Source organism: Hemicordylus capensis, chromosome 5 (assembly GCF_027244095.1).
Source record: "Hemicordylus capensis ecotype Gifberg chromosome 5, rHemCap1.1.pri, whole genome shotgun sequence".
Classification (NCBI taxonomy): domain Eukaryota; kingdom Metazoa; phylum Chordata; class Lepidosauria; order Squamata; family Cordylidae; genus Hemicordylus; species Hemicordylus capensis.
Genome location: NC_069661.1, coordinates 172,753,836 through 172,778,372, shown reverse-complemented (window position 1 = coordinate 172,778,372; position 24,537 = coordinate 172,753,836). Strand labels below are relative to the sequence as shown.

Here is a 24,537-nt window from a genome sequence, read left to right as displayed (position 1 = left end):
CCAGACTATGGAAACCACCTATATCGGGCAGCAGCAATACAGGAAGATGCTGAAAGGCATCATTTCATACTGCGTGGGAGGAGGCAATGGGAAACCCATCCTTCATTCTACTAAAAGAAAGCTTCAGGGCTCTGTGGTCACCAGGAGTGGAAATCGACTTGACGGCACACTTTACTTCAAATAAATAATACTTCAATATTTTATGACTGAAATATCTTCGGTTTTCAGTCATGTTACTAAGTTTTCACCCAACATACAGCACCAGCTGAAAGAACTAATTCGGCATTGGCTCAATCCAGTCTTCTACTTCATACTTGTATTCCCAACTCTCTATCAGCAACATAGTCTTTTGCATCTGTAGTTTCAAAACTACTGGTAGATGACTCTGCAATGAGACAGCAGACAGGAGAAAAGGTGGTTGGCCTGGGATGATTGTACCAACATTTCAGACAGTTTGATACAAGTGAACACAGCAGGAGGGTGACTAGGCGTCATTAGAGCTTTGAAGGGGGATCATATGTGGCACTACCAGTTATATTCATGGCATCAGAAGATAATAATGAGCCTTTGAATTACTTTCCTGGAACACCTGATGCATAAGTATTGCATTATTTCTCAAAATACCCACCTGTCAGCTCAGATGTCAAGTGTACAAGCAGACATTTTCTTGGACGTTTTCCTTTACAATACATGCTAATGGCAACCGGGGAATGCTCAGACGCCTCCCGAACATACCTTAAAGGAAAATATGCTTCAAGATACATACTTCACACAGATGTGATACACACAGATATGTTCGTATCATATCTGAGTACATATGGATTGGCCCTGATATATCATTTTTAAAAACAATAGATACAGACATATATCTAGGTTACTGCATAGCCCCATTCAGATGTTTAAAATTGTACTGCTATAACCATGTACAGTGGTGTGAATGAAGACGTCCCACCCCTGCCCCACCACTCACCAACTCTCCCTGTTGCTTACACTTACAGTGGGGCTTCTCTGGAGAGTAACATGTTTTGAGCATGATGGTAGGGCTTCTGTAATAGCGAGGCTGGCCTAGGGAGTCTGCTGTAAAGCAGAGCTGATGTCTTGATTTTCTAACTGAAGCACACATTCTGTTAGACAATGAAGCTATTCCCACAATCAGTAGAAACCGGGCTACGGGAAGGTAGCCGGCTTTCTACTGATTGTCAGAACCACAGGGCTTGCGGGTGAGCCCGGTGGTTCCAAGGCGGCTAGCCCGCCTAACTCCCCCTCCCCTTAAATGAGGTTAACGGAACGAGCGCTCCATTAACTTCTTCTTCTTTTTTTTGCTTGTGTGCTGCCGCAGGAGGCTGCAGATCCCTGACTTGGGGCATCCTGGAACTTCAGGGGGCCAGGTGGAACCCTAACCCGCAGCCTCCACCAGCTCCGTGACAGAGCCGGCAGTCATGTGGGTGGCTGATCCGGCCATCCAGGGCTTGGAGGCTGCTCGTCTGCAGGGAGAGCGGACTAAGCCCGCTCTTCCCACAGACCCATCAGAAGCTCTTCTCACTGATTGTGAGCTTCACTGTTACCTTTCCTCAGCCAAGATTACAAAAGGGTAACTGGAAGATGTGCTGTGGGCTAAGGCATTTTTATTTGCCTTCTATGCTCCACTCTCTTTTCTGGGTGGGGAAAAGGGTCTAGCTGAGACTTTTCTGTGCTCTTTTCCTCCTCTTTGCAGCCTGTTTGTTATCTGGGGCTGAGCTCACTCTAATTGTGTTTGATACCCTTCACCAAGCTTCTTGATTGGTGGGAGTGAGAGCCACACCCATTGGGCTTCTGATCTCCTGGCCCTTGTAGAGTGGGCAGCAGCCAGTGACACAGCCGCTGGCACAGGCCACCTGCAGGTGGCTGCCAAAGGGAGCCAGCCTTTGGTGGTGGCCTTTGGGGGCAGGACTGATGGCTGGGGCCAACCTATTGCTTTTGGATTGCTGGAAGGAAGTCTCCTGCTCACTTCACTATTGCCTAGTATTTAGTTAGGCCTGGTACATGTATGTGTTTTGGGCTAAACATAGATGGGGAGGTGGGGGGTGACCCTGGGGGAGCTATACCAGTGGTGGACTGCTACCCCAAAGACCTGTCTAATAAATTTCCAACCACCATGCTTATAAATGGTGCTACACATGTATAAACCCAGAGTATCATTTTTTTAAAAGCAGAACTGGAATGCCATTGGTCATAGAAGAGACAAAGACAAATATTTACCATGAAACCATGCATTAACCGGTAGAGATATGCATGACACCATTTTTCTGATTTGTTTTGGAATTTGATTCAAATCCTCAGACAAATACGTCTTTGATTAATTTTACTGTTCTAAATGGAATAAAAAAATTTTTTTTTAAGTGTTTCTTGCTAAGTTTTTTTAATTTGTATTTTTAAACAGGCTTATAGCCAAACTTAATTTTTCATGAACAAACCACACTTATATAAGATTTATATCTTTAAAAGAATTGCAAGATTCACCTGCAGGTGAAAATAATTGTAAGATTCATCTACTCGGGAACAGGCCTTCTCAATTGCTGCCCCTGGACTTTGGAATGCTCTCCCTGGCAACTTTTAAAAAGGCATTGAAGACACATTTATTCACCCAGGCTTTTAATTAGATTTGTAGTTTTAATATTTTTAATATTGGGTTTTAAATATTTTAAATGATCTTAATTGTTAATTGGTTTGATGTTTTAAATGATTTTAATTGTAAACCGCCCAGAGATGCAGGTTTTGGAAGGTATTGAACTATTCTAGATAGATAGATAGATAGATAGATAGATAGATAGATAGATAGATAGATAGATAGATATTTTAACAGTTAGATAACTAGCCAGGACTATTGTTTCATCTGTGTCTGTGTCTCTGTGTGTGTGTGTTTCCCCCCAAATCCATGAAACACTGATGTACTGTGAAACAGCATGTTTCCTCTTTGAAACAAACAAAAAAACAACCACCCCCAAATCCTGTATATATCTGTATCTCTTCCATTTCAGATTGGTATTATCCTGCTCTTTCCACTGTTGTTCCTGTGATAATAAATGATATTTTCCATAGGCATGGATAGTAATCGATATACACAGGCTGCTCTCATTGATCTGAAGAAGACCCTTGGTCTAACAAATCACCAATTATGGCTATTTAAAGCAGATCCAATGGATCTAGGCAGACCTGCAAGGCCATGGTTGCCTGGTCATCATCCAGTACATGCTGTCTATGTTTTGCATAATGGTGTTAAAGCTGAGGTGAAACAGCAGAATGAGATGGCATTTACTAAGCGAACTTCCATTTCACCCTTAAAGAAGCTCCATGCCTGAACACGACCGCTTTCTTGATCACATGCAGGCATTTCTGCTGTGGTCTGCATGTCATAAACAGCAACTCTGAAACCATAACATATTTCTGACAACCGTAGTTATTATTTAATAAAAATAATCTAATTTATATGTTGCTGTACTGTGCCTTAATACTTCCTACGTCGGTTCATGTGATCTTCTCAGTCAAGCATACGTTTCTAATAGTTCACTACACTCAAGAATAATATGACTGAATCCTCTGTTGATATTCCTGCCACCCAAGTATGTGAATTTCAACAAGACATAAAAGAGAAACCTGTAATATTTTTCGTTCTTCATATATAACAATATTATTTTTGGTAAATCAGGTTGGATTTTGTAATTGACACCCCCTCAAAGATTCATTTAAAGAGCTTTAAACTCCAATGATGAACAGGCCCAAAGCCATTCTTAATATGTCCTAGATTGTACTGTATCAAGGTACAGGAATATCTAGTTTTGCTAATTTTGGTTTATACAGTTATCCATAGATATTGAAAGGAGGCCAAATCTTATGCTTATCACTATTGGGATATCCTTTTGTTTTAGAACAAAAAAATTTAACTGAATAAAGCCCATTCAGTTCAATTTTCCTTTGTCTTAAAACTAATGCCTGTGAGTCATTTGGTTCATCCATTACCCCAGTTGTTTTCATTATGAAGGGTTGGGAGTGCAGAAGCCGTTTTGCTTTCAAAGTTGAAAAGGTGCATCAGAGCTCTTCCTGATAGCCACTGAGCCCTTTCTCATGATCGATGAGAAAGGGCTACAGGATCAGTCAGGAGGAGGCCTTAAAAAGCTTGCCTCCCTGCAGACTATATGTTCCTGTTTGTCAGGCAGGTGGATCACCCACCCAGACAATTGCTGGCTGCTGCTGGTAGCTTGGAGGACTGGGATGCCATTGCCCCCAGTTGCCCCACCCCCCCAGAACTCCTATAATTTCACCACGTGAGTGGTGTAATATGGGGATCCCCCTTCCCCTCCCTGAAGCAGGCTGGGAGCCCCACAGTCTGTCGGCCCGGCTAGGGCTGGCAAATAAGCAGGAAAATAGGGCTAAGAGAGCACTTGCTTGCCTAACCCGATTTAAGAGGGTGGTTCTGGAGGCGAGTCTGCCGCCAAGGTGCCACCAGGATCAGGCACAATCCTGGTGGTTCTTACACGCAGGCAAAATGTGGCTTGGCTTTTTAGCTCGGTTTTGCCTCACATGAAAACTGCCTCACTATGTTCCCCCACCCCACCCCACAATATCTGGACCAAACACAACATCCAGGGCATTGTGGAGGAAAAACATCGAGCTGGTTCTCACAATTATTCTGCCACTGAAGTTCAGGTGATGGAGGTGTGTACATTCCCAAGAATCACGACTGGAGTGATCGTGTGCCATGTAAAAACAGTGTGCAACCTGGCTTGTTGTGGTGCCAAATTTAACTGCAATAGTGGGTCTTAGATCAGCAGTGGTAAATGCTGGATTGGCCACACCAAGCTGAGATCCACGCTTTTTTAATGTGGCATACAATCACTCCATCCATGAGTCTTGGGAACAACATGCATCACCACCTGACTTTCGGTGACAGAAAGATCATGAGAACCAGGCTACCAGGAACAAATCTTCCTGGCCCATCCACGAGACATGGTCTGGTGGTTACCTCAGGTGCAGACATGGGGCACAGTGGGTGGCAAGTACCATCTTGCTGCCACCACAGGTGCTACCCCACAGGCCTTTTTTTCACCTGCTGCCACTGCCCCTCCTTACCCCACTGGGACATACATTCTCCCCTCCTCACCTCACTGGTGTGCACCTTCCCCCTTCCTCTACAATTGTGAACTAGGAGCATGCCTCCCTCCACAGCCTGGCTTGTTGACATAGCTGGAGAGTGCCACTGCCTCAGAACCACTGCCTGAAAATTCTGAGCAGCTGTCTGAAGATCGGGTGTGGGTGGGTCTTATTGTCCCCTGCCAACTGAGCAAAGGGGTACCTTTTAAAAGTGGTTATTCACTTCATTTAGCTGGGAGAGAGCAAATGGCCCTATCCATCCCCAGCACAGCGTCCTTCCAATGGCTGTTGCTGGTGTCTTTCTTATGTTGTGTGTTTTTTTAGATTGTGAGTCCTTTGGGGATAGGGAGCCATTTTATTTATATATATCTATGTAAACCACTTTGGGAACCTATATTGAAAAGTGATATATAAATATTGGTCTTCATTGTCCTTCATTTCAGGCAACAAAATATCTTGGACTGCCACTGAATGGGCCTGCTTTTCACTTCCTGACCTTCCATTTTTCTTCTAATATGCCAAAGATATAGCAAGTTGCAGATATACCCTTAAATGCTTTCTCACAAGCAGTAACTTTACAAGTAGTCAAGTAAATTCTTTAGCCTTTTTCCTGGGCACCCTATAGGTTAAAGTCCACTATAAGCATAGGCTGTTCTTAGAGAGAGGGTGATTTAGACCAGTGTTTCTCAACCTTTTCGGGGTCAAGGACTGGTAAATTCTTCATACACAGTTTCAAGGACCGCTACATTCTTCATGCGCAGTTTCCTGAACCAGCAGTTAGTAAAGGGGTTCCAAGTTTAAGTTTATCTGTCTATCTATCTGTTTATTTAACAGACTTCTATACTGCCCAAAACTTGTACCTTTGGGCAGTTTACAATTAAAATAATATTATGAGCATTAAAATCATTACAATTGGAATCATATAAAAGCAAACATTAAACATTAAAAGTATAAATCAGGGGTTCTCAACCTTGGGTCCTCAGATGTTGGTGGGCTTCAACATCCATAATCCCCAACCACAACAGCATTTGGCCATATGGCTGGGGATTATGGGAGCTGAAGTCCACCAACATCTGGGGACCTTAGCTTGAGAACTGCAAAGGCCTCGGTGAACGAATATGTCTTCAGTATGTCTTCAGTTAATAAAGTAAAATTTGTTAACAAAGAAGGTATTTTGCTTACATACTCATAAAACACACACACACAAGATATTAAATTAATGTGAAACTGGATATAATCCCACCACCTAGCCGGCAGCCTTTCAGAAAAGGAGAAGCGTCCCACTGATACCATGGGCTTCTCCTGGGCAAGATCTTCCTCTTTTCCTTCGAAAGCTAAAGCTAGAAGGGCACACACATGCACCCTCGCTCTTCTGAGACCCACCAGAGCCCATGAACATCTAAGACCCACCAGCGGCCACTCCAGTCCATGGGGTGACTCTACAGTCTGGAGATCAAGGCACAGTGGTCTCTCCTTCCCATTCAGAAATAGCCCTCCAACTTTTTATCTATTCTCATACTCATGAACCAAGTAAGCCAAAACCAAGGGTAAACTGCCTGGAAACATGCACGCACCTCCACTTTGGAGAAAGTAGTTGCCATGCCCCCCCCCACTCCACTCATTTATTTGGAAGAAAACGCCCACTGATTTCAGAAATCACCTCTAAGGAAAAAGGAGCAGGACTGCTACCTCACCCTAAGAACCTGACCCCCTCAAACTTCCAGCTCATCCTTTTCCCGGCCATCCCTCATGCACAAGCTTTGGTCCAATGCGACTCACTTCTCCAACTCGTCCCACCCGTGGAAGAGAAATAAAGAAGTCTGCAAACACTCCTGTCTTTTCCCAAAAGGATGACCAGCCGAAGCCCATTCTGCTCTGAGGGGAGGGAAGAAGGGATGCCAGCTGGAACTCAAAGAGGAAGGGAGTCACACAAAGTGAGGGAGCCACACGAAGAGCGCACGCTCCCCACCCCCTTTCTAGCCCCGACCAATTGGGGCTCTCCATGAGCCTGTGTTTGGGGGTGGGACAAAAAGCCCGTCCCCCAGCCGTGCCGAATCTGCAAACACTCCTGCATTTACTTCCTCTCTTTCCCTGTAACTTGCCCTTCCATTTAGGTATTAAAAGGGTGGGAAAAGGAGACGTCAGAGGCATGCAAATGATCATAAGCAAATTGAAGGAGACTGCCTCCTCCATTGTTGGGGGGGGATTTATCTCCCAGCCACGGACCACCACTCAGGTCTCCGCAGACCCACAGTGGTCCCTAGACCACCAGTGGAGAAACAGTGATTTAGAGTACAACCTGTCCCAATCAGAGATGTCAGAGGCCAGGATGACATTAATGAATTCCCTTGTACTGGAGTATTTACTAGACTTTCTGCACTTTATCAGCCAAATGGGCCAATGCAACTGAATTTTAGTTACCTATTTATAGTTTAATTAATTAATTAATTAATTAATTGGTTAATGGTGAAGAGGTGGAGACATGAAGCTCAGGTTGCGCTACATGGAGGTGGGAAGAAGGTAATTTTGTGCAGGAAGCATGTAAAGGTAAGAATTAAGAACAGCAACTTTGAGAACTGCCCATGTGTAAAGGAAGTTAATTATAACAGACATGAAGAATTAGGCTCATAGACATCTGGTTGTTGAACTACTAGATTTGGCTTCAGGACTGGGAAATGAATTGGTGAGACCTTATGTCAGCGCCTTGTGGGATTCAGCTCATCATACACAATGCAAAAACCTAGAAGTATGAGTACATATGGATTTCATCTAGCTTGCGCCCTGTGAAATGAGATAACTTCACCCTAAGAAAACACATGGCTCTTCTATCAAGGCTCAGATTATACTCTCTCGTCAGAAGCCAGTACCATTTACTTGGCAAAATATTTATTCTGAATGAGTTAAATACACTCACAGATGAATTCTGCATTCATGAGCTTCTCTGCACATATCCACACTCTAGCTTTAAACTGATTTAAGAGCAATCCCCTCTTCCCAGGGAACTCTAGGAACAGGAGTTCTGTGAGAAGGGGTGGGGAACCAGAGATCTCTAACTGAGATTTGTCAGCACCTCAGGAACTATCCTTCTCAAGATCCTTTGGGACTGGTCCTGAGCCTTTCACCAAGTCCAGTGTGTATGTGTGTGGTGGCGCGGGTGATTTAGAGATGCACGAAGAGAGCAGTTCTTTCTTCCCATGCCACAGTTTAGTAGGAGATTGACTCTCCAATTTCCTTCATTAGCTCCTCGTTTGTATTATCCCTCTGCAGAATAGTCTAGGATATGAACCTCCGACCATTAAGTGGAATAAATGAAAGCAATGGTTCAAAACTACAAACTCCACAAGTTTACTAACTCTAAAAGGTAGCCATATTTGGATCTAGGTTTTCCTGAGCAGTGGCTGACATGATCTGCAGCCATTATGGAGGTGCAAGCAGGCTGCTTATGTGGATGCTTATGTGCGGCATGAAAGCAGCATCCCCACTGGTTCCTCCTTTGAGCCCAAATGAGAGTGTGTTGGGGCAGGGTGGGTGCACTTTCAGCACATCCCCAACCTTATCCCATGTGCTGGTCTGCATCCAGCCCAACCAGTCCTTGCTTCTTCTTTTCTTGAGCAGCATCAGATGACCAAGCCCTCAATGAGTCAAGTAACAACAGAAGCGGGAAGGGCAGCAAGAGGGAAACAGAGTCCTAATCCACTTCCTTCTTCTTCCCCAACCATGTCTTCCCATCTCTATTTCACCCTGTTTCTTGTCACCCAGGTACTGAGTGGAGTTGAGGTAGCAAGCAAGTCCTAGTAGTGGTTTAGTCAAATGACAGTAAAAGATATCTAGAAGGATAAGAGAAAACACTGTTCTAATCCATTTGCTCCCTCCCTAACCATGCCAGGATTCTGAGTAGCTCAATTCAGATATTATGCTGCATGAGTGTACAGATGTCTGTACACTTTTACACGTTTGTGTGAATGATGTACCTGTGTTCTTTCTAAAAGTGTACCTAGATACAGATCCTTCAAATGCATGGTACAGATAGGAAGTATTATGTGTTCAGTATAACATGTGAATGATTGTAATTGTATAGAGATCTGTACCTGTGTTCACTGAACACTCATTGTACAAGTGTTGAACATAATGTGTGAATGTACCTGGTATCTGGAACAAAAGTTGTTCTATACAACAAATGTAGATCTGCAATTTCTGTACTATTTGGGTGGGTGGGGGGAATTGCTTACAACCCACCTATAAAGGATTGACATGGCAAACAATAACATGTAAGTAGGTTGTTTTAGGATAAAGTGCATGGGTTCAAACTATGTTCTAGGGAACTCTAGAGTTCAATGGAAGCTTTCCGGGAGTTTCAGGAGGCCTGTAATGATGTACAGGTTTTCATAGAAGATTGCTTGCCCATCACTATCAATCTTTCCATGATATATGCATTTGTAGGAGACTGATAGGTACAATCCAGGTAGAGATATAAAAGCCTGGCCAAAACAAAAGATGAGAAAAAATTCAGGAAAATCAATCCCTCCATACCTTCCCCCCATGACAATCTAGAAATGGGGGGGGGTAACCTCCGCCCCCTCCCACACACGGGGTATTTGTTTTCTTCATTTTCCCCAGGACTCCACATCCCTAACTCTAGCTCATACTTTCAGTTCAAGCAAGGCAACAACGAGGCCTAACACAAGCCAGGCCACTACGGCACTCCTGACCAAACGGGGAGGGGGATAGCTGGAGAGTTTGGAGCTTCTGTTGGGCTCTTCCAGCAACAGAGCACAGAAGCAAGTCGAGGCCACCACAATGCACCACACCTGTCCACTTCTTCCCCCTAGCTCTATTATAAAGATGGCTTCTGGCAGACCGGAGCCAAATGCCAGCAGAGTGGAGTTCCACATGACTACTGAGTGTGGTAGGAGACATGCACTCATCCGCCTACCTCACTTTAAGCCTGGGTTGCTGATCAGGGCTATCCAGGGAGGAGCAGGATCGGGGCTGTAGATGACCAGCTCTACCAGGGTTTGCTAGACACAGGTAGGGCTGGTCATGAGAACTACCTCATTAACTGAGGAAGTGCCCTAAAATATGCCCAGAATTCTTTGCAATACACTGGGGTTCCATGACAACCTGCAGGGGATTTCTCAGTGGACAAACTGAGCGGAAAACTTCCCTAAAGTTTCCCAATCTGTGCTACTCCAGATGCTACTGAACTACATCTCCCATCATCCCCATAATTTGTGGCTGGGGATGATGGGTTTGGAGTTCAGCGACATCTGGACTAGAACAGGTTGGGAACCCCTGCCTTAAGCTACCAACTAAAATTAACAAGTTGGCAGTTAACTGGTAGTTGAGGATCTTCACTCTAAGGTTATTGTACCTAATAGATGAGCTCCACTAATGTTCTTTACCATTACATATTGCTGATAAAAGTGAGATAGTGTGCAAAGGTAGACAATTAATAAAATTGCTCATCTAAGTAACATCTTGGCATCGGACTGTAAAATAAGAGATATAAATCTAGATCTCTGAAGTTTCACTGCATTTCAGTCTGCTTAGGTAGACAATCTAATCTCTTTGTTTTGTTGACCTTGTGATCTTTCACCCCAGCAGAATGTCTGTGTTCCATTTTATAAATATAAACATTATTAGTGCACATATGAAGACCACCTCAGCTGTACAATAGAAGATAAATAAATCCAGGAGATCTTATCAAGCTCTGGACTGAACGAGTTGCATATGGTGGGATCAACCAAATTGTGATGAAGGGAAAATAAAATGCTTGTGGTGGGAAGGGAAAAAAGAAAGAGATGGATCATGCTAGTAGGTTAAGATATGAGTCCCCCAAATACACGTCAGTAAAATATGAATTCCATTACAATTTCAGATTTTTAAATCCCTCCACTGGCTTTAGAATAAAGTGAAACACCTGTTTGTTAAACTATCCTCCTTTATTTATAGTAAGCACAATTTCAAAAGAAATAATCTACATTTAGGAAAGTTCATGGAAGTTGTTTTTCAATGGAAGGGAAGAGAAATGCAAAGCAGGTAGATGACAGCAACTATTGGTACAACTACTATTAGTTTTACTTATAGTAAAACTATTATATGAATATTTATATACTGCTTTTCAACAAAAGTGCTCAAAGCAGTTTACATATGAAAACAAATAAACAAGACCATTATTATGCTTATTATTGATAATTAAAATAAATAATAAGCAGCTTGTGGTGCCTTTCTCAGGAGTTCTCCCATTCTACAAATACGGAAAGATACAAATTATGAGCAGGCAGCAGTAATTTTCCCTTACAGTGCCCCTTACACATTATGAGTAAAGGGTCTAGCAATCTGCATGGTTATGGTGGCATCATGGAGCATGGAATATGGCTTCTGACAGCTGCTGATGACCCCCAACCTTTGCCCTTGAGAAACTCATTCACACCTGTAAAAAAATCTACAGCTTCACTTCGAATGTTTCCTTACTTCTGGATGTTTGGAATGTTAGGCCTGAATCTCACATTCATTTTTGATGTGATGAAGTCATTATGATGTCATGTACATGTTGTGAATGAATATATATTTTCTGAATATTCTATTACACATTTGAAGATGTCCATGTCCTGTTAGGCATGCCACGTTAGCTATGGCATGCCTACGTTTTGGTTTTCTAAAACTTAAAATCACCAGACATCATTACAATACATTTATAAAAACCATCATTAAAAAGAAAAGAAAGAAAAGGCCCAGGCCTATGACGCCAAAATATTAGACATACAACACTCTACAGAGTTAACCTTGGTCATTCTTAAACAAATACATCTTTCCAAACTTGAATGAATTGGGTTGTCCCCTCTTTACCATAATATTTATAGTTCAGAAATAATAATAGATCCTGCTAAATCATAATAAAAAATTGGAATGGAATTATACTTTTCAAATCTTTAAAGAATACGTCAGTTTTTTGGCTGTAGCAATATACCAGAGCGTTATACCAATCCTCAAGTGCTGGACTTGGACTGGGGAGACCTGAGTTCAAATCCCCATGCAGCCATGATACTAGCTGGGTGACTCTGGGCCAGTCACTTCTCTCTCAGCCTAACCTACTTCACAGGGTTGTTGTGAGGAGAAACCTAAGTATGTAGTGCACCGCTCTGGGCTCCTTGGAGGAAGAGCAGGATACAAATGTAATAAATAAATAAATAAATAAATAAATAAATCTATCTATCTATCTATCTATCTATCTATCTATCTATCTATCTATCTATCTATCTATCTATCTATCTATCTATCTCTCCCTCTTTCCAGTTTTTGGCTATGATCAATCTAACTACTATTAACATAAAGGACAGCAAATCTTTAGATTTTAGTGTCTCTAATTCTCCCCCCCAAATACCTAACTACGCCAAGAGGGGATCTGGCTGAATCTGTTGGTCAGTGATTTTTGCCATCTCTATAAAAAACAATTCCCAGAAATTCCTAACTCTTGGACAGGTCCACCATAGATGGTAGTCAGTCCCCTTCTCCTTACAATCATGGTTCCGGCATTTAGCAGATGTGTTCTTTGATGGCATGCCTAAGTTGACCTTTAAATTACCCCTGCTAGCTGAGCAAAGAGACACCTTTTAAAGTGGTGATTCTCTTATATTTAGCAGGGTGGGGGGGCAACTGGTTCTATCCAACCCCAGCACAGCTGTTTCTCTTTAGATTGTGAGCCCTTTGGTGACAGGGGAACATCTTATTTATGTATTATTTATTTTTCAATGTTAACCGCTTTGAGAATTTTGTCAAAGAACCGTATATAAAGATTCATAGTAGTAGTAAGAGTAATGGGACTTCCTTGAGTAAATGTAATCAGGATGTCAGCCACTGGATCTTACAGCTGGCTTGCTAGGTATGCTCCTTTAGGCTTTTAACCTTTTTATTAGCTGAAAAACAATATCAGATTGTTTTTTTAAAATACAGAAACAGAAAACTTTATATTCCTTTCCCCCCAGCTTTGTGGAAAAGACATTTTAGACTGTAACTTCAAAAGAATGCAGCTAGTGAAGTGAATTCCAAAATCTTCATGTAGTCACATGTCTTATTCTTAGACTTCTCTTGCTGCCAAAGGTTGAACATCAAGGAGTTTCTTGCCCTCCAATACATGTTCCGTTTTTAAATCAGTTACTCCAAAATTATCAGTGAAACCTACACATTTCTGTGCCCAGTTATTCAATGACTGCACTTTGCATATTCAGAATAGCAGAATGGTGTGTTGAGAAACTTGGCCAAAAACACGCATATGCTAACTGAAAAAGATTTAAAGAAGGAAGCCATTCTCAGATTCAGAAAAAGAGAGAGAGAATGTTTTCAGAAGCCATGTTTAAAATAAACTACTTACAAGAAAACTCCATGAGTTTTTAGTGATAGAAAGGATGTGTTTAAGACACACTGACACAAAAAATAAATCAGCTTTGACTTCAGTTATTAAGTGCTAAAAGTAGCATTCACTGATAGAAAAAGGAGGGTGGGTTTCCTGCTTTTTAATGATAAATATGTATGAAAAGAGAAGTGTCACCATGGAAACCAAAGTCTTGCCAGAGTTTTTCAGGCAGGCAAGTGTTATAATGGAAACTTGCAATCATTGTAAAAACAAATAGCTGGAGACTAAAATATGGGGAGGCACTTTGCTCCGGCCCATTTTTCAGCTGGTGTTTCACTTTCTGTACCTCGCACTGTCTCAGTCTTTCTCCACATCTACAACAAAGCGTTTTGGTTTTTTAAGAGGGATTTTTAAAAAGAGGTTTTAATAAAGAGGAAAAGGCATTCTTTTCTGTGTAACATTTTTTTTAAAAAAAACTGGCTTACATGATGTGCAGTGTCTCATCTGCTCATCAGTGCTGTGCACTGTATTGGGGCTGCTGCGGACTAATAAGACAGTCATGATGCTGCTGTAGGGAATGAGCAGTGGCTCAATCAGTGCTAGCACAGTTATTCCCACTGTCATGAATTGGAGTATCTGTTGTAGAACTGATAGCACAATCACTCATTCTCTGCCTTGCAAATCAGCCGCAGGAGCAATGAAGTGTGCAGTGTCAACAAGGCACTGTGCATCATGTCAACCGATCTTTTAAAAAGAAATCAAGTTCCGACAAAGACACGAAATGGCTCCCAAATGATTGTGATGCATGTTCATGACTTTTCAGGCACATTCGTGATGTTTATGCATCCTTCCTTACATGCCTTATAAAAATCAGTGTTGAACGCCTGTCAGTGAAAAATGTTTGCAGTCTCAAAACCTAATATTATTGTTTAATATTAAATCATCATCATCATCATCATCTATTATTTATTTATTTATTTATTTACACAGTCAGACAGGTGTTATTGACTGGTTTGTTTTATCCAGACATCGAGTCCTTCCCAAGGACCTAGGATGGCTGAATTTTATTGTCATTGTTGTTGCTGTTATAGATATCGTCGCAGAATATAGGCTGTTCCCAGTAAAGCTGCTTTTTGTAATTGGCTGATGGTGATTTCTGTGGCCCCTATGGTGTTGAGGTGCTCTTCAAGGTCTTTTGGAACTGCACCCAGAACACCAATGACCACTGGGATTATTTTGGTCTTCTTCTGCCACAGCCTTTCAATTTCAATTTGTAGATCTTTGTATTTGGTGATTTTTTCTATTTCTTTTTCTTCTATTCTGCTATCCCCTGGTATTGCTATGTCGATTATTTTGACTTGTTTTTCTTTCTTCTCAACTACAGTTATATCCGGTGTATTGTGTGGCAGATGTTTGTCTGTTTGTAGTCGGAAGTCCCATCATATTTTTACATCTTCATTTTCTACCACTTTTTCAATTTTATGGTCCCACCAATTCTTGGCTACAGGTAGCTTGTATTTTTTGCAGATGTTTCAGTGTATCATGCCTGCTACCTTGTCGTGCCTTTGTTTGTAGTCAATCTGTGCAATCTTTTTACAACAGCTGATTAGGTGGTCCACTGTTTCATCTGCTTCTTTACAAAGGCGGCACTTGCTGTTTGTTGTTGACTTTTCTACTTTTGCTCTTATTGGATTTGTTCTTAGTGCCTGTTCTTGTGCAGCCAGTATTAAACCCTCTGTTTCTTTCTTCAAGTTGCCATTCTTAAGCCATTGCCAGGTCTTGGTGATGTCTGATTTTCCACTTATATTGTGCAAATATTGACCATGCAGTGCCTTATTTCTCCATGTTTCTGCTCGGTTCTTGACTTGTTCTTTCTTGTAGGCCTGCTTTCTTTCATTGGTGTTGAATAGTTTCGCGTTATTGACCATTTTAAGTGCATCTTCTTCACTGTCCATGATATATTCTTCAAGGCCTCTTTTCTCCTCCTCTACTGTTTGATGGACTTGCAGCATTCCTCTTCCACCTGAGCTGTGAGGGAGGTATAGCCTATCAACATCACTGTGGGGGTGCAGAGCATGATTGATGGTCATTATTTTCCTGGTCTTACGATCTAGCATCCCTAGCTCTGCCTGGGTCCAGTCTATTATTCCTGCAGTGTATCTGATAACAGGTATAGCCCAGGTGTTTATGGTTTGTATGGTGTTCCCGCCATTGAGTTTGGACTTGAGGATTTTTCTAATTCTCCTGATGTATTCACTTCCAATTTTTCTTTTAACTTCAGTGTGTGCGATGTTATCAGCCTGGAGTATTTGTAATGTTCTTTCTCTTCCAGGTTCACACACAGCTCCCAAACCTGGGTAGAACACAATTGTTGGTTGTGTGAATGATCTCTGGGAAGACTTAAATAAGCTCACTGGGTGACCTTGGGTCAGTCACTATCTCTTACCATAACTTCCCCCAAAGAATAGGATTTTTATCCTGGTTCAAAGGAAACATGTGGGGAAGAACAATGTAATCAGTCTGAGTTTCTTGAGGAAAAAGTGGGATATCAATGCATTAAAACATTAAAGAAGACTGTTATTGAGACACCTCGTATGGGTCATTTTAGGGCCTCCATAGTTCAAGACTATGCAGCTAGCCATCTGAAAGCAATGCAGTTCTTTCTGGATGCCCAGACCGGATATTCAAGAGTACGGTGTTCTTTGTTAACAAAAAGACAGCAGGCTATTTAAAGCACACAGGCAGGGCAGCCACATGTGAAGGTGGGCTGAGCTTCTGTAATGTTAATAGTTGCACAGAAATAGGAATTCCACCCAGTTCAGCTTTCCTCATCATGATGAGCTGCACTTATCAAAATGTTCTCTTTTTGCACAAATATGAAAAGTGAAGAAGCTGTGTCGTCCGTTTGCATCAGTCACCCTCACAAAGGACAGGACTGCTTTTTTCCAGAGCAACAGAAAACAGAAAATGTGTATTTACTTAAGACTGTGTACACATCACCCTCCAATTCAAACTAGTCTATGGTATGGATACTGAAACTAGCACCATCCATTTGGGGATCTCTGCTACTCTTCAACATCCTTGCATCACTCATGGCATCAATAAATACAAACCATTATTCATGCTAACTTGGCAAAGAGGCACCTTTTAATGTGGTGATTCTCTTTATTTAGCAGGGGGAGAGTAACTGGCCCTATCTACATCCAGCACAGTACCTCCAGTGACTGTTGCTGGTGTCTATCTTGTGTTTCTGTTTAGATTGTGAGCCCTTTGGGGACAGGGATCCATCTTATTTATTTATTATTTCTCTGTGTAAACCGCCTTGAGCCATTTTTGGAAGGGCGGTATAGAAATCGAATTAATAATAATAATAAACACCCCAGTACCATCGCATGTATAAGGTAAAGTGAAGTGTGCCATCGAGTTGATGTCAACTCCTGGCGACCATGGAGCCCTGTGGTTTTTCTTTGGTAGAAAACAGGAGGAGTTTACCATTGCCGTCTCCCGTGCAGTATGAGATTATGCCTTTCAGCATCTTCCTATATTGCTGCTGCCCGATATAGGTGTTTCCCATAGTCTGGGAAACATACCAGCAGGAATTCAGACTGGCAACGTCTGGCTTGCTAGTCAAGTCATTTCCCCACTGCACCATTATGTGGCTACCCCATCCACACACATATATACAGCATCACCAGAATTGGGACAACAGTTGCTCCTGCACTGTTAAAACCTTGTTTTACCTGCCTACTAACCCAGCAGTAGACTTTTGCATTGTAATGGACACGAACACATAAAATCTGCTTTTACTGGAGAAATGTTCCATATTGTGAAAAATTGTCCTGATCCTCTTTGAATATGCTGTTTCTGTGATGTGTTTGGATGTCCACTGTTTGGACACCAGCACCACCTACCTGTGGGAGCCTGTTAAGGCCTTCAAAGACAAGCTGCTACTATAAGAACATGCCTTGCTGGATCAGGCCCACACCATTGTGCTTGCCACAGTAGCCCACCAATTGCCGCTGGGAAGCCCACAGGCAAGAGATGAAGGCATGTCCTCTCTGGAACTGGTATTTAGTGGCTGTGGGCTACCTCCAGCCTCAAAGGCAGGATGCCTCTGAGTACCAGTTGCAGGGGAGTAATGGCAGGTGAGAGGGCACACCCTCAACTCCTGTCTGTGGCTTCCAGAGGCATCTGGTGGGCCACTGTGCGAAACAGGATGCTGGACTAGATGGGCCTTGGGTCTGATCCAGCAGGGCTGTTCTTATGTTTCTTATGTTTCTAGCCTCTGAGGCTGGAGGTGGCCTCTAGCCACCGGACTAGTAGCCACTGATATGCCTGACCACCATGAATTTGTCTAAGCCCCTTTTAAAGTCATCCAAGCTGGTGGCCATCACCACATTCTGTGGCAGATAATTCCATAGATTAATTATGTGCTGTGTGAAAAAGTGCTTCCTTTTGTTGGTCCTAAATTTCCCGACCTTCAGTTTCATAGGATGACCCCTGGTTCTTCTGTTGTGAGAGAAGGAGACAAATTTCTCTCTGTCTACTGTCTCCACTCCATGCATAATTTTAACACCTCTATCATGTCTCCCCATAGCTCCCTCTTTTCCAAACTAAGAAGCCCCAGATGCTGTAGCATTGCCTCATAAAGAAGGTGCTCCAAGCTCCTAATAATCTTGGTTGTCTTTTCTGCACCTTTCCCAGTTCTGCCATATCCTTAAGATATGGTGACCAAAACGGTACACAGTATTCCAAATGTGGCCACAGCATAGATCTTTTAATAAGGGCATTATGATATTAGCAGTTTTGTTTTCAATCCGCTTCCTAATTATCCCTAGCATGGTTTTTGCTAGGGATTTATCACAGCTGCTGTGTACTGAGTTGACATTTTCAGTAAGCTTTACACCACAACCCCAAGATTCCTCTTCTGGTCAGCGACTCAGCACCAACAGTTCAGACCTCATCAGTGTATATGTGAAGTAGAGGTGTGCACGGAACTGCGAAGCTGCGTTCCGGCACTAGGGTGGGGGTTCCTTTAAGGGCAGGGGGAGGGTGTACTTACCTCCCTGCCGCCCCTTCCCCTGCTTGGCTGCAAAAGGCTTCAGGAAGCCTTTTGCATGTGCGCACATTGCGCATGCGCCACGTCTCCACAACGTGCATGCACAGGTGCGTATGTGGCCGCGAGCACGTTGTGGAGACGTGACGTGCACATGAGACATGCGCACGTGCAAAAGGCTTCCGCAGCCGAGCGGGGGGAGGGGCGGCAGGGAGGTGTCCTGCCACCCCAATTGTTGACTAAAATACATGTGCAGGAGGGGGGAAAGTGGCGGGAGGGGTAAGTACACCCTCCCCCCACCCTTAAAGGAACTCCCACCCCAGTCCGCCCAAACCCCAAACCGCCCATATCCGGACCGGTCCGGAGACCTGTAGAATGGCCTCTGGACTGGTCCGTGCACATCACTAATGTGAAGTTGGGGTTTTTTGTCAAAATATGCATCACTTTACACTTACTTACACTGAACCACATTAGGGTTGCCTTATTCAAGCTTCCTAAATCTGGGTGGCCTAATTCGCATATTATGCAAAATATGTGGCAACTATGCAGCAAAAATATGTGGCAACGCCTGCTAACTTGGCAAAGAGGAACCTTTTAACATGGTGATTCTCTTTAATTAGCAGGAGGAGAGTAACTGGCCCTATCCACCCCCAGCACAGTACCTCCAGTGACTGTTGCTGGTGTCTATCTTAAGTTTCTTTTTAGATTGTGAGCCCTTTGGGGACAGGGATCCACCTTATTTATTTATTATTTCTCTGTGTAAGAAATAATAAATAAATAAGAGGGATCCCTGTCCCCTGAGCCATTTTTGGAAGGGCGGTATAGAAATTGAATAAATAAATACATAATAAATAATTTGTATCTTATTTATTTATTTATTTATTTATTTATTTATTTATTTATTTATTTGACAGATTTGTATGTTTTCCCCTCCTTCTCTGTCCTCCCATGTGATCGGATCCAGAGTAAAATCCGGGCAATCCAGGCAGAGCATTTGAAATCATTGTAAATCTGAGAGGAATTCAGCAGCTGGGTGCAGGAGCCAAAATCCAGGGGCTACCCTAAATTTCAGGGGACATGGCAACCCTAAACCACATTTACCATGTTTTTCTGACTCCCCCAGTTTGGAGAGATCATTTTGGAGCTCCTCACAATCTGTTTTGGATGTCACTACCCTAAATAGTTCAGTTTCATCTGCAAATCTGGCTATATTGCTTCTTACCCCAACATCTAGATCATTCATGAATAAATTAAAAAGCACCAGTCCCAGTAAAGATCCCTGAGGGACCCCACTTCTGACTTCACTCCATGGTGAAAACTGCTTATGGCACAATGGACTGCAGGGATTGTCACCATCTTTTTTTCCTTATACAACTGTAATGTGATCCAGTTCAGATCTAGGCACCCAGTAGCATGGAGGAGAAACACACACATAATGCTCCCTTCCACGTCCAACTGAAGTAAATTGTGAGCACAGGGGGCAGGCAGAGGGGCCCTGCATCCCTTACCTCTTGTGATGATCCACTTAGCTTCTGTTTTTAGAAGGCTATGGAGTGGGTCATGAATTGCCTAGATTTGGGGTTGGAGGTGGGAGTGGGACTTTTAATTTCAGTAAGGACCACCTATTTTTCTCCCCTGTAAATTTCCCCCCTGTAATTGAGCACTTTTGGTGCTCCATGTGGAACTTTGTACGTCTGTTTAGTTTACACAATTCCTTGTGCTCAAAGAAGGGTGGGGAAAGCTTGCACTGGGCTGTTATAAGTGGAGCTCCAAATGGAGAACTTGCACCAGATATTACTTTAGGAGTGTGGTTGACAGGGAGGGGTGCATACATGTCCACACCCTGACTATTTTATTTATCAAATTTGTACACCGCCCCAAACCTTCGTCTCTGGGCGGTTTACAATAGCATATGGTTTGTACGGTTTACTATGCATATGGATCACTGCTCAGCTAAACTGTCTGAACTGGTACTTACCTTTGGCAGACCTCTCATGGAGAACTGAGTCGGAGAGATGTTGCCTTCCAGTTAAACTGTTTGCCCTTTTCCATTTTTCTTCTCCAACAACTTCCAGAAACACAGATGTAACTTGTAAATAATTTTGGCTTGGCAAGCCCTCCTTCTTGCCAACAGTTTACATATTGTTTTGATTAGGCAGCCAAACATGGTACCAAATATGCAGACGCATTTCAGTTCCTGATGACAGCTTGCGGATGACTTACAGTGTTGGCTGCTAAAGGCAATTGTTCTTGTTCAAGATTCCTATGTATTTATGCCAAGATTTCTCTGTAAACAAAGCAATTGAGCTTATGTTATCATATCGCTACTGGGAAAGCCATTTTAGAAGCTCTATAAAGTGAGACGTACGTTGGGTACATTGTAAATAGACTAATGTTATAAAACCATTGGTCAGGAGATAAAATCAAGCTAAAAGAGGTGTTTCCATGCTGGCTTTTGGACTACTTTTAGCTGTTTGAGCCTCTGGTCCAGCAAATTATATTTATAGAAATGCAGTAAAGTTGAAACTAGAACTATGGAGTGGTGGGATGGGGTGGGGGAAAGTTGGCATTAAGGTTTTAGCTTCGCTTACATTTTAGAAGGCTTGTTATCAGAATGAACACCTTCCAGTTTCCCAGTGTTTCCCAAATGTCTCCTAATAAATGCTTGCATATTAAGAAGTGTTGGTTTCAATACAATGGGCTACATTCTGCATGGTCCCCCATCGATGGTAGCGACCTGCTGGGGTTGCAGCACCACTTCAAAGGTGTAGCAATGGAGATGCTGCAGAACATTCTGAAGCACAGCCCTTCTTGCCACTGGAAACAATGGAAAAGAGCACTGCCCTGCTGCCTGGAAGGGCTTTCAAGTCATCCCATTGCACTACACTGTCCGGGCTACCTTTGAAGTTGTGCAGCAGGCCCTGTGGTCCACAACCGTCGATAAAGGACTGCTCAGAACGTAATCCAATGTGTTTCATTGTCTTGATTATCCATTGCCAGACCTTGCAAAGAGGTAGCTTATGAGAGAGTTCATTCTCATTTACCGATGTGAGTTCTATGTGAGTTTGCTTGAGTTCTATCTGCCTTCAGTCCAAAAGGATCCCCAAGGCAGCTTTACATATCCTGCGAGACATCCAGAACTGTCCATCACTAGCACTAAGGCACCTGCATGAGTGCACATGGTGAAGGACAGTGTGTACGGTTGTTCTACAAAGAAAATGACCTCTATCCCTGTTCTTGTGCTAGCAGATGATGTGGCACAACATGTCACATTACCTCTTTCAGAAGCTCTTCTAACACTAGCCATTCTTCTTCTGCTAGATAAAGCCCTAAACACAGGGGCGTAGCAAGGTTGGAGTGGGCCCAGAGACAAGATTTTAAAATGGGCCCCCCCCCAAAGTCCAGGGCCTCCGCACACCCCAGGCCCCCAAGGATTTAAGTCTGATATTCCAAAATAAGTATGCTGCCTGCAAATACATTTCACTTAATACACACACACACACGTCACAATATATAGTGATATACATTGAGTACTATACATTTGTATTACTTTTAATGCCTAGAACACACTAGAAAGATGAATTATTAAAATGGGCCCCTCGCTGCAGATTAGCAAAGGAGACTTTCAACCATGCAGGGTGAACCTATGTTTGTTTTCTCAGAATTCTGAACAAATTCAGTCAAGTTTGATTGCAGGAGGTTTTTCACAGGAGGCTTTTAAAGCCCTTTAAGACACATCTCCTCTGGAATGGAGGTGCTGCATTCACATGTTGGCCAGATTTACCCTGAAGTCCCTGCAAGTTATTTTTTCTTCACACACAAGAAAAATAAAATAAAAGCACCACACATGCTTCACAGTTCTCACTCAGACCTTCTGGGTTGCAAAACAACTTGAACATAAGTGCATTTATAAATGAACGAATGAATAAATAAAATTAATAAAATACTGTTCCAGAAGTTTTTGCAATTTTCTGCCATGAAACAAGCCACTTATAGGACTTTTTAGATAGCTTTTTTTAAGTCAGCAAATTTTCCAAGCTGTTTCAAAATAAATATTCAGAGACTTCTCGGTCCCTCCCCCCCCCCCATCCAAGCCCTATGGCAAGCAGATCCCTATATATGGGGGGGGGGCGGGAAAGGTAACCACAAAAAAGAGTTCACACTCTACCTGGCAAATGCTGGTCTGGGTTAAGCAGGGCAGCAAGGGGTCTTCTGCTGCAGAGAACACTCTGGCTGCCTCCTCCTTCCTGGCTTGCTTGGGCCCTACTCGAGTTCAGGCTTCACTGCGGCCTACACGGAGGCCTCCGTGGAAGCCCCGCCCACCCGCCGATCAGCTGAGAGGCGGGAGAAAAGGAGCTCTTTGCCGCTTGCCTGCTGCTTCGATTGCGGCCAGCAGAACAAGCAGGAGAGACGGCGAAGAGGGCAAGTGGCTGAGAAGCTATGGGGCTGGGCAGGGGGCAATGGGGAGTCACATGAGGTGCCTCTGGGGTGCCCCTCCAGGCAGTGGGGCCCCCAGACAACTGTCTCCCCTTGCCCTATCATTGTTATGCGCCTGCCTAAACAGCTTGGGCCCTGGGCATTTGAGAGAACGCCTTCTTCACTATGAACCACACTGCCCATTGAGATCATCTGGAGAGGTTCATCTGCAGTTACAGTCAGCCCGTCTGGTGGCTACTCAGGGATGGGCCTTCTCTGTTGCTACCCCAAAGGCTTTGAAACACACTTCCTGTAAGAGCCTCCCCATCTCTTACAACTTTAAAGAAGGCAGTGAAGACGCATTTGTTCATGCTTTTAATTAGATATTAATTGTGCTTTTAATAGTTTTAATGCTTAAAATTTTAAATTGTTGTAATGTTTTAAACTTTTTATTTGTTGTTTTTATTGTTTTGTTTGTAAACCGCCCAGAGACTTGCATTTTGGGCAGTATACATATGTGCTAAATAAAATAATAATAATGAAATAATAGATGTTGCACAACATTGGCACCACCACTGCTAAAACTCCTTCCATGTGCATCATTGCAGTTGTCACAGAATAATGGATATATAATTACCTTCGTGTTGCCGTTACCCCTCTGATACATAGGCCACCTTCAGATGTACTGTGGAACCATAGGCCCAATGGACCTGTGGTTCTGTGCTCCCCTCCCCCTGCTCTCCCATCCACTTTCAGATGTTCAGGAGAGCTGCCTCTCTGCAGTCAGTGAGACTGCAGAGAGGCAAGGGTACTGGATGTTTGGGCTGCCCTTCTTGACAGGACAGCCTGCATGGCCAATCGGGCTGGAGTGAGGGAGGAGCTTCCTCCCTCAACTCTAGTTCTGTGGAGCCAAAACTGCAGTGCTAGCATTCTGATGTAATGCTGGTGCCATAGAACCAGAGGTAAGGGTTGTGAAACTTCACTCCGACCAAAGGTTCAGAGTATAGTTTGGGAAGGAACCGCGGGCCCCTTCTCTCCCTTGACTCTGGTTTCACCAATTCAGACGTGCAATTTGGGAAACGGAAGGGATCTAGTACATCCAAATTCAGCGATAGCATTGTCCCCAAGTCCAACTCTCATTAGGCCATTGTGGCTGTTCACATCCCCTTTCATCCTACTGCATTCTTCCCATTGCTAGCAGTTGCGTGGTCAAGTGCCTGGCTGTGTGTGCGTCTTTCTTCCCCCGCCGCCACCCCCGATGACACTTGTTCCTTCATAACATTTTGTGTAACACTGTTATATTTTGCAATACTCTCCTGAAGCAAATGTTACTCCTAAAAACCAGCTGGCATGTCATGCAGCCTTGTTACAATCTTAATTTTGGAACAATGCAATCCTGAGTCTGCTTACTAGGAAATGAGTCCCACTGAACTCAGGTGGAACATATTTCAGAGTGTGTTGATTGCAACAGGGTGCAAAAAAAAAAGTGGGGCATATAGTATTGGGTAAAGAATCCAGCTTCCTGAGAATCTCCACTTTCATTTGGTAGGAAACCCAGCTCTTGCTCTTGAGTTGTGAAGGTATG

The 24,537-nt window shown here is 43.1% G+C and overlaps 1 long non-coding RNA gene across 1 annotated transcript; it reads right to left on the bottom strand.

Moving 5' to 3' along the window:
• Positions 1-628: 628 nt before the first annotated feature.
• Positions 629-22,808, bottom strand: LOC128325849 (uncharacterized). The gene is made up of 3 exons (XR_008307681.1): positions 22,705-22,808; positions 20,515-20,823; positions 629-735 (listed from the first exon to the last, which is right to left on the bottom strand). It is a non-coding gene; the product is annotated as an uncharacterized LOC128325849 (long non-coding RNA).
• Between the last annotated feature and the right edge of the window lie 1,729 nt (positions 22,809-24,537).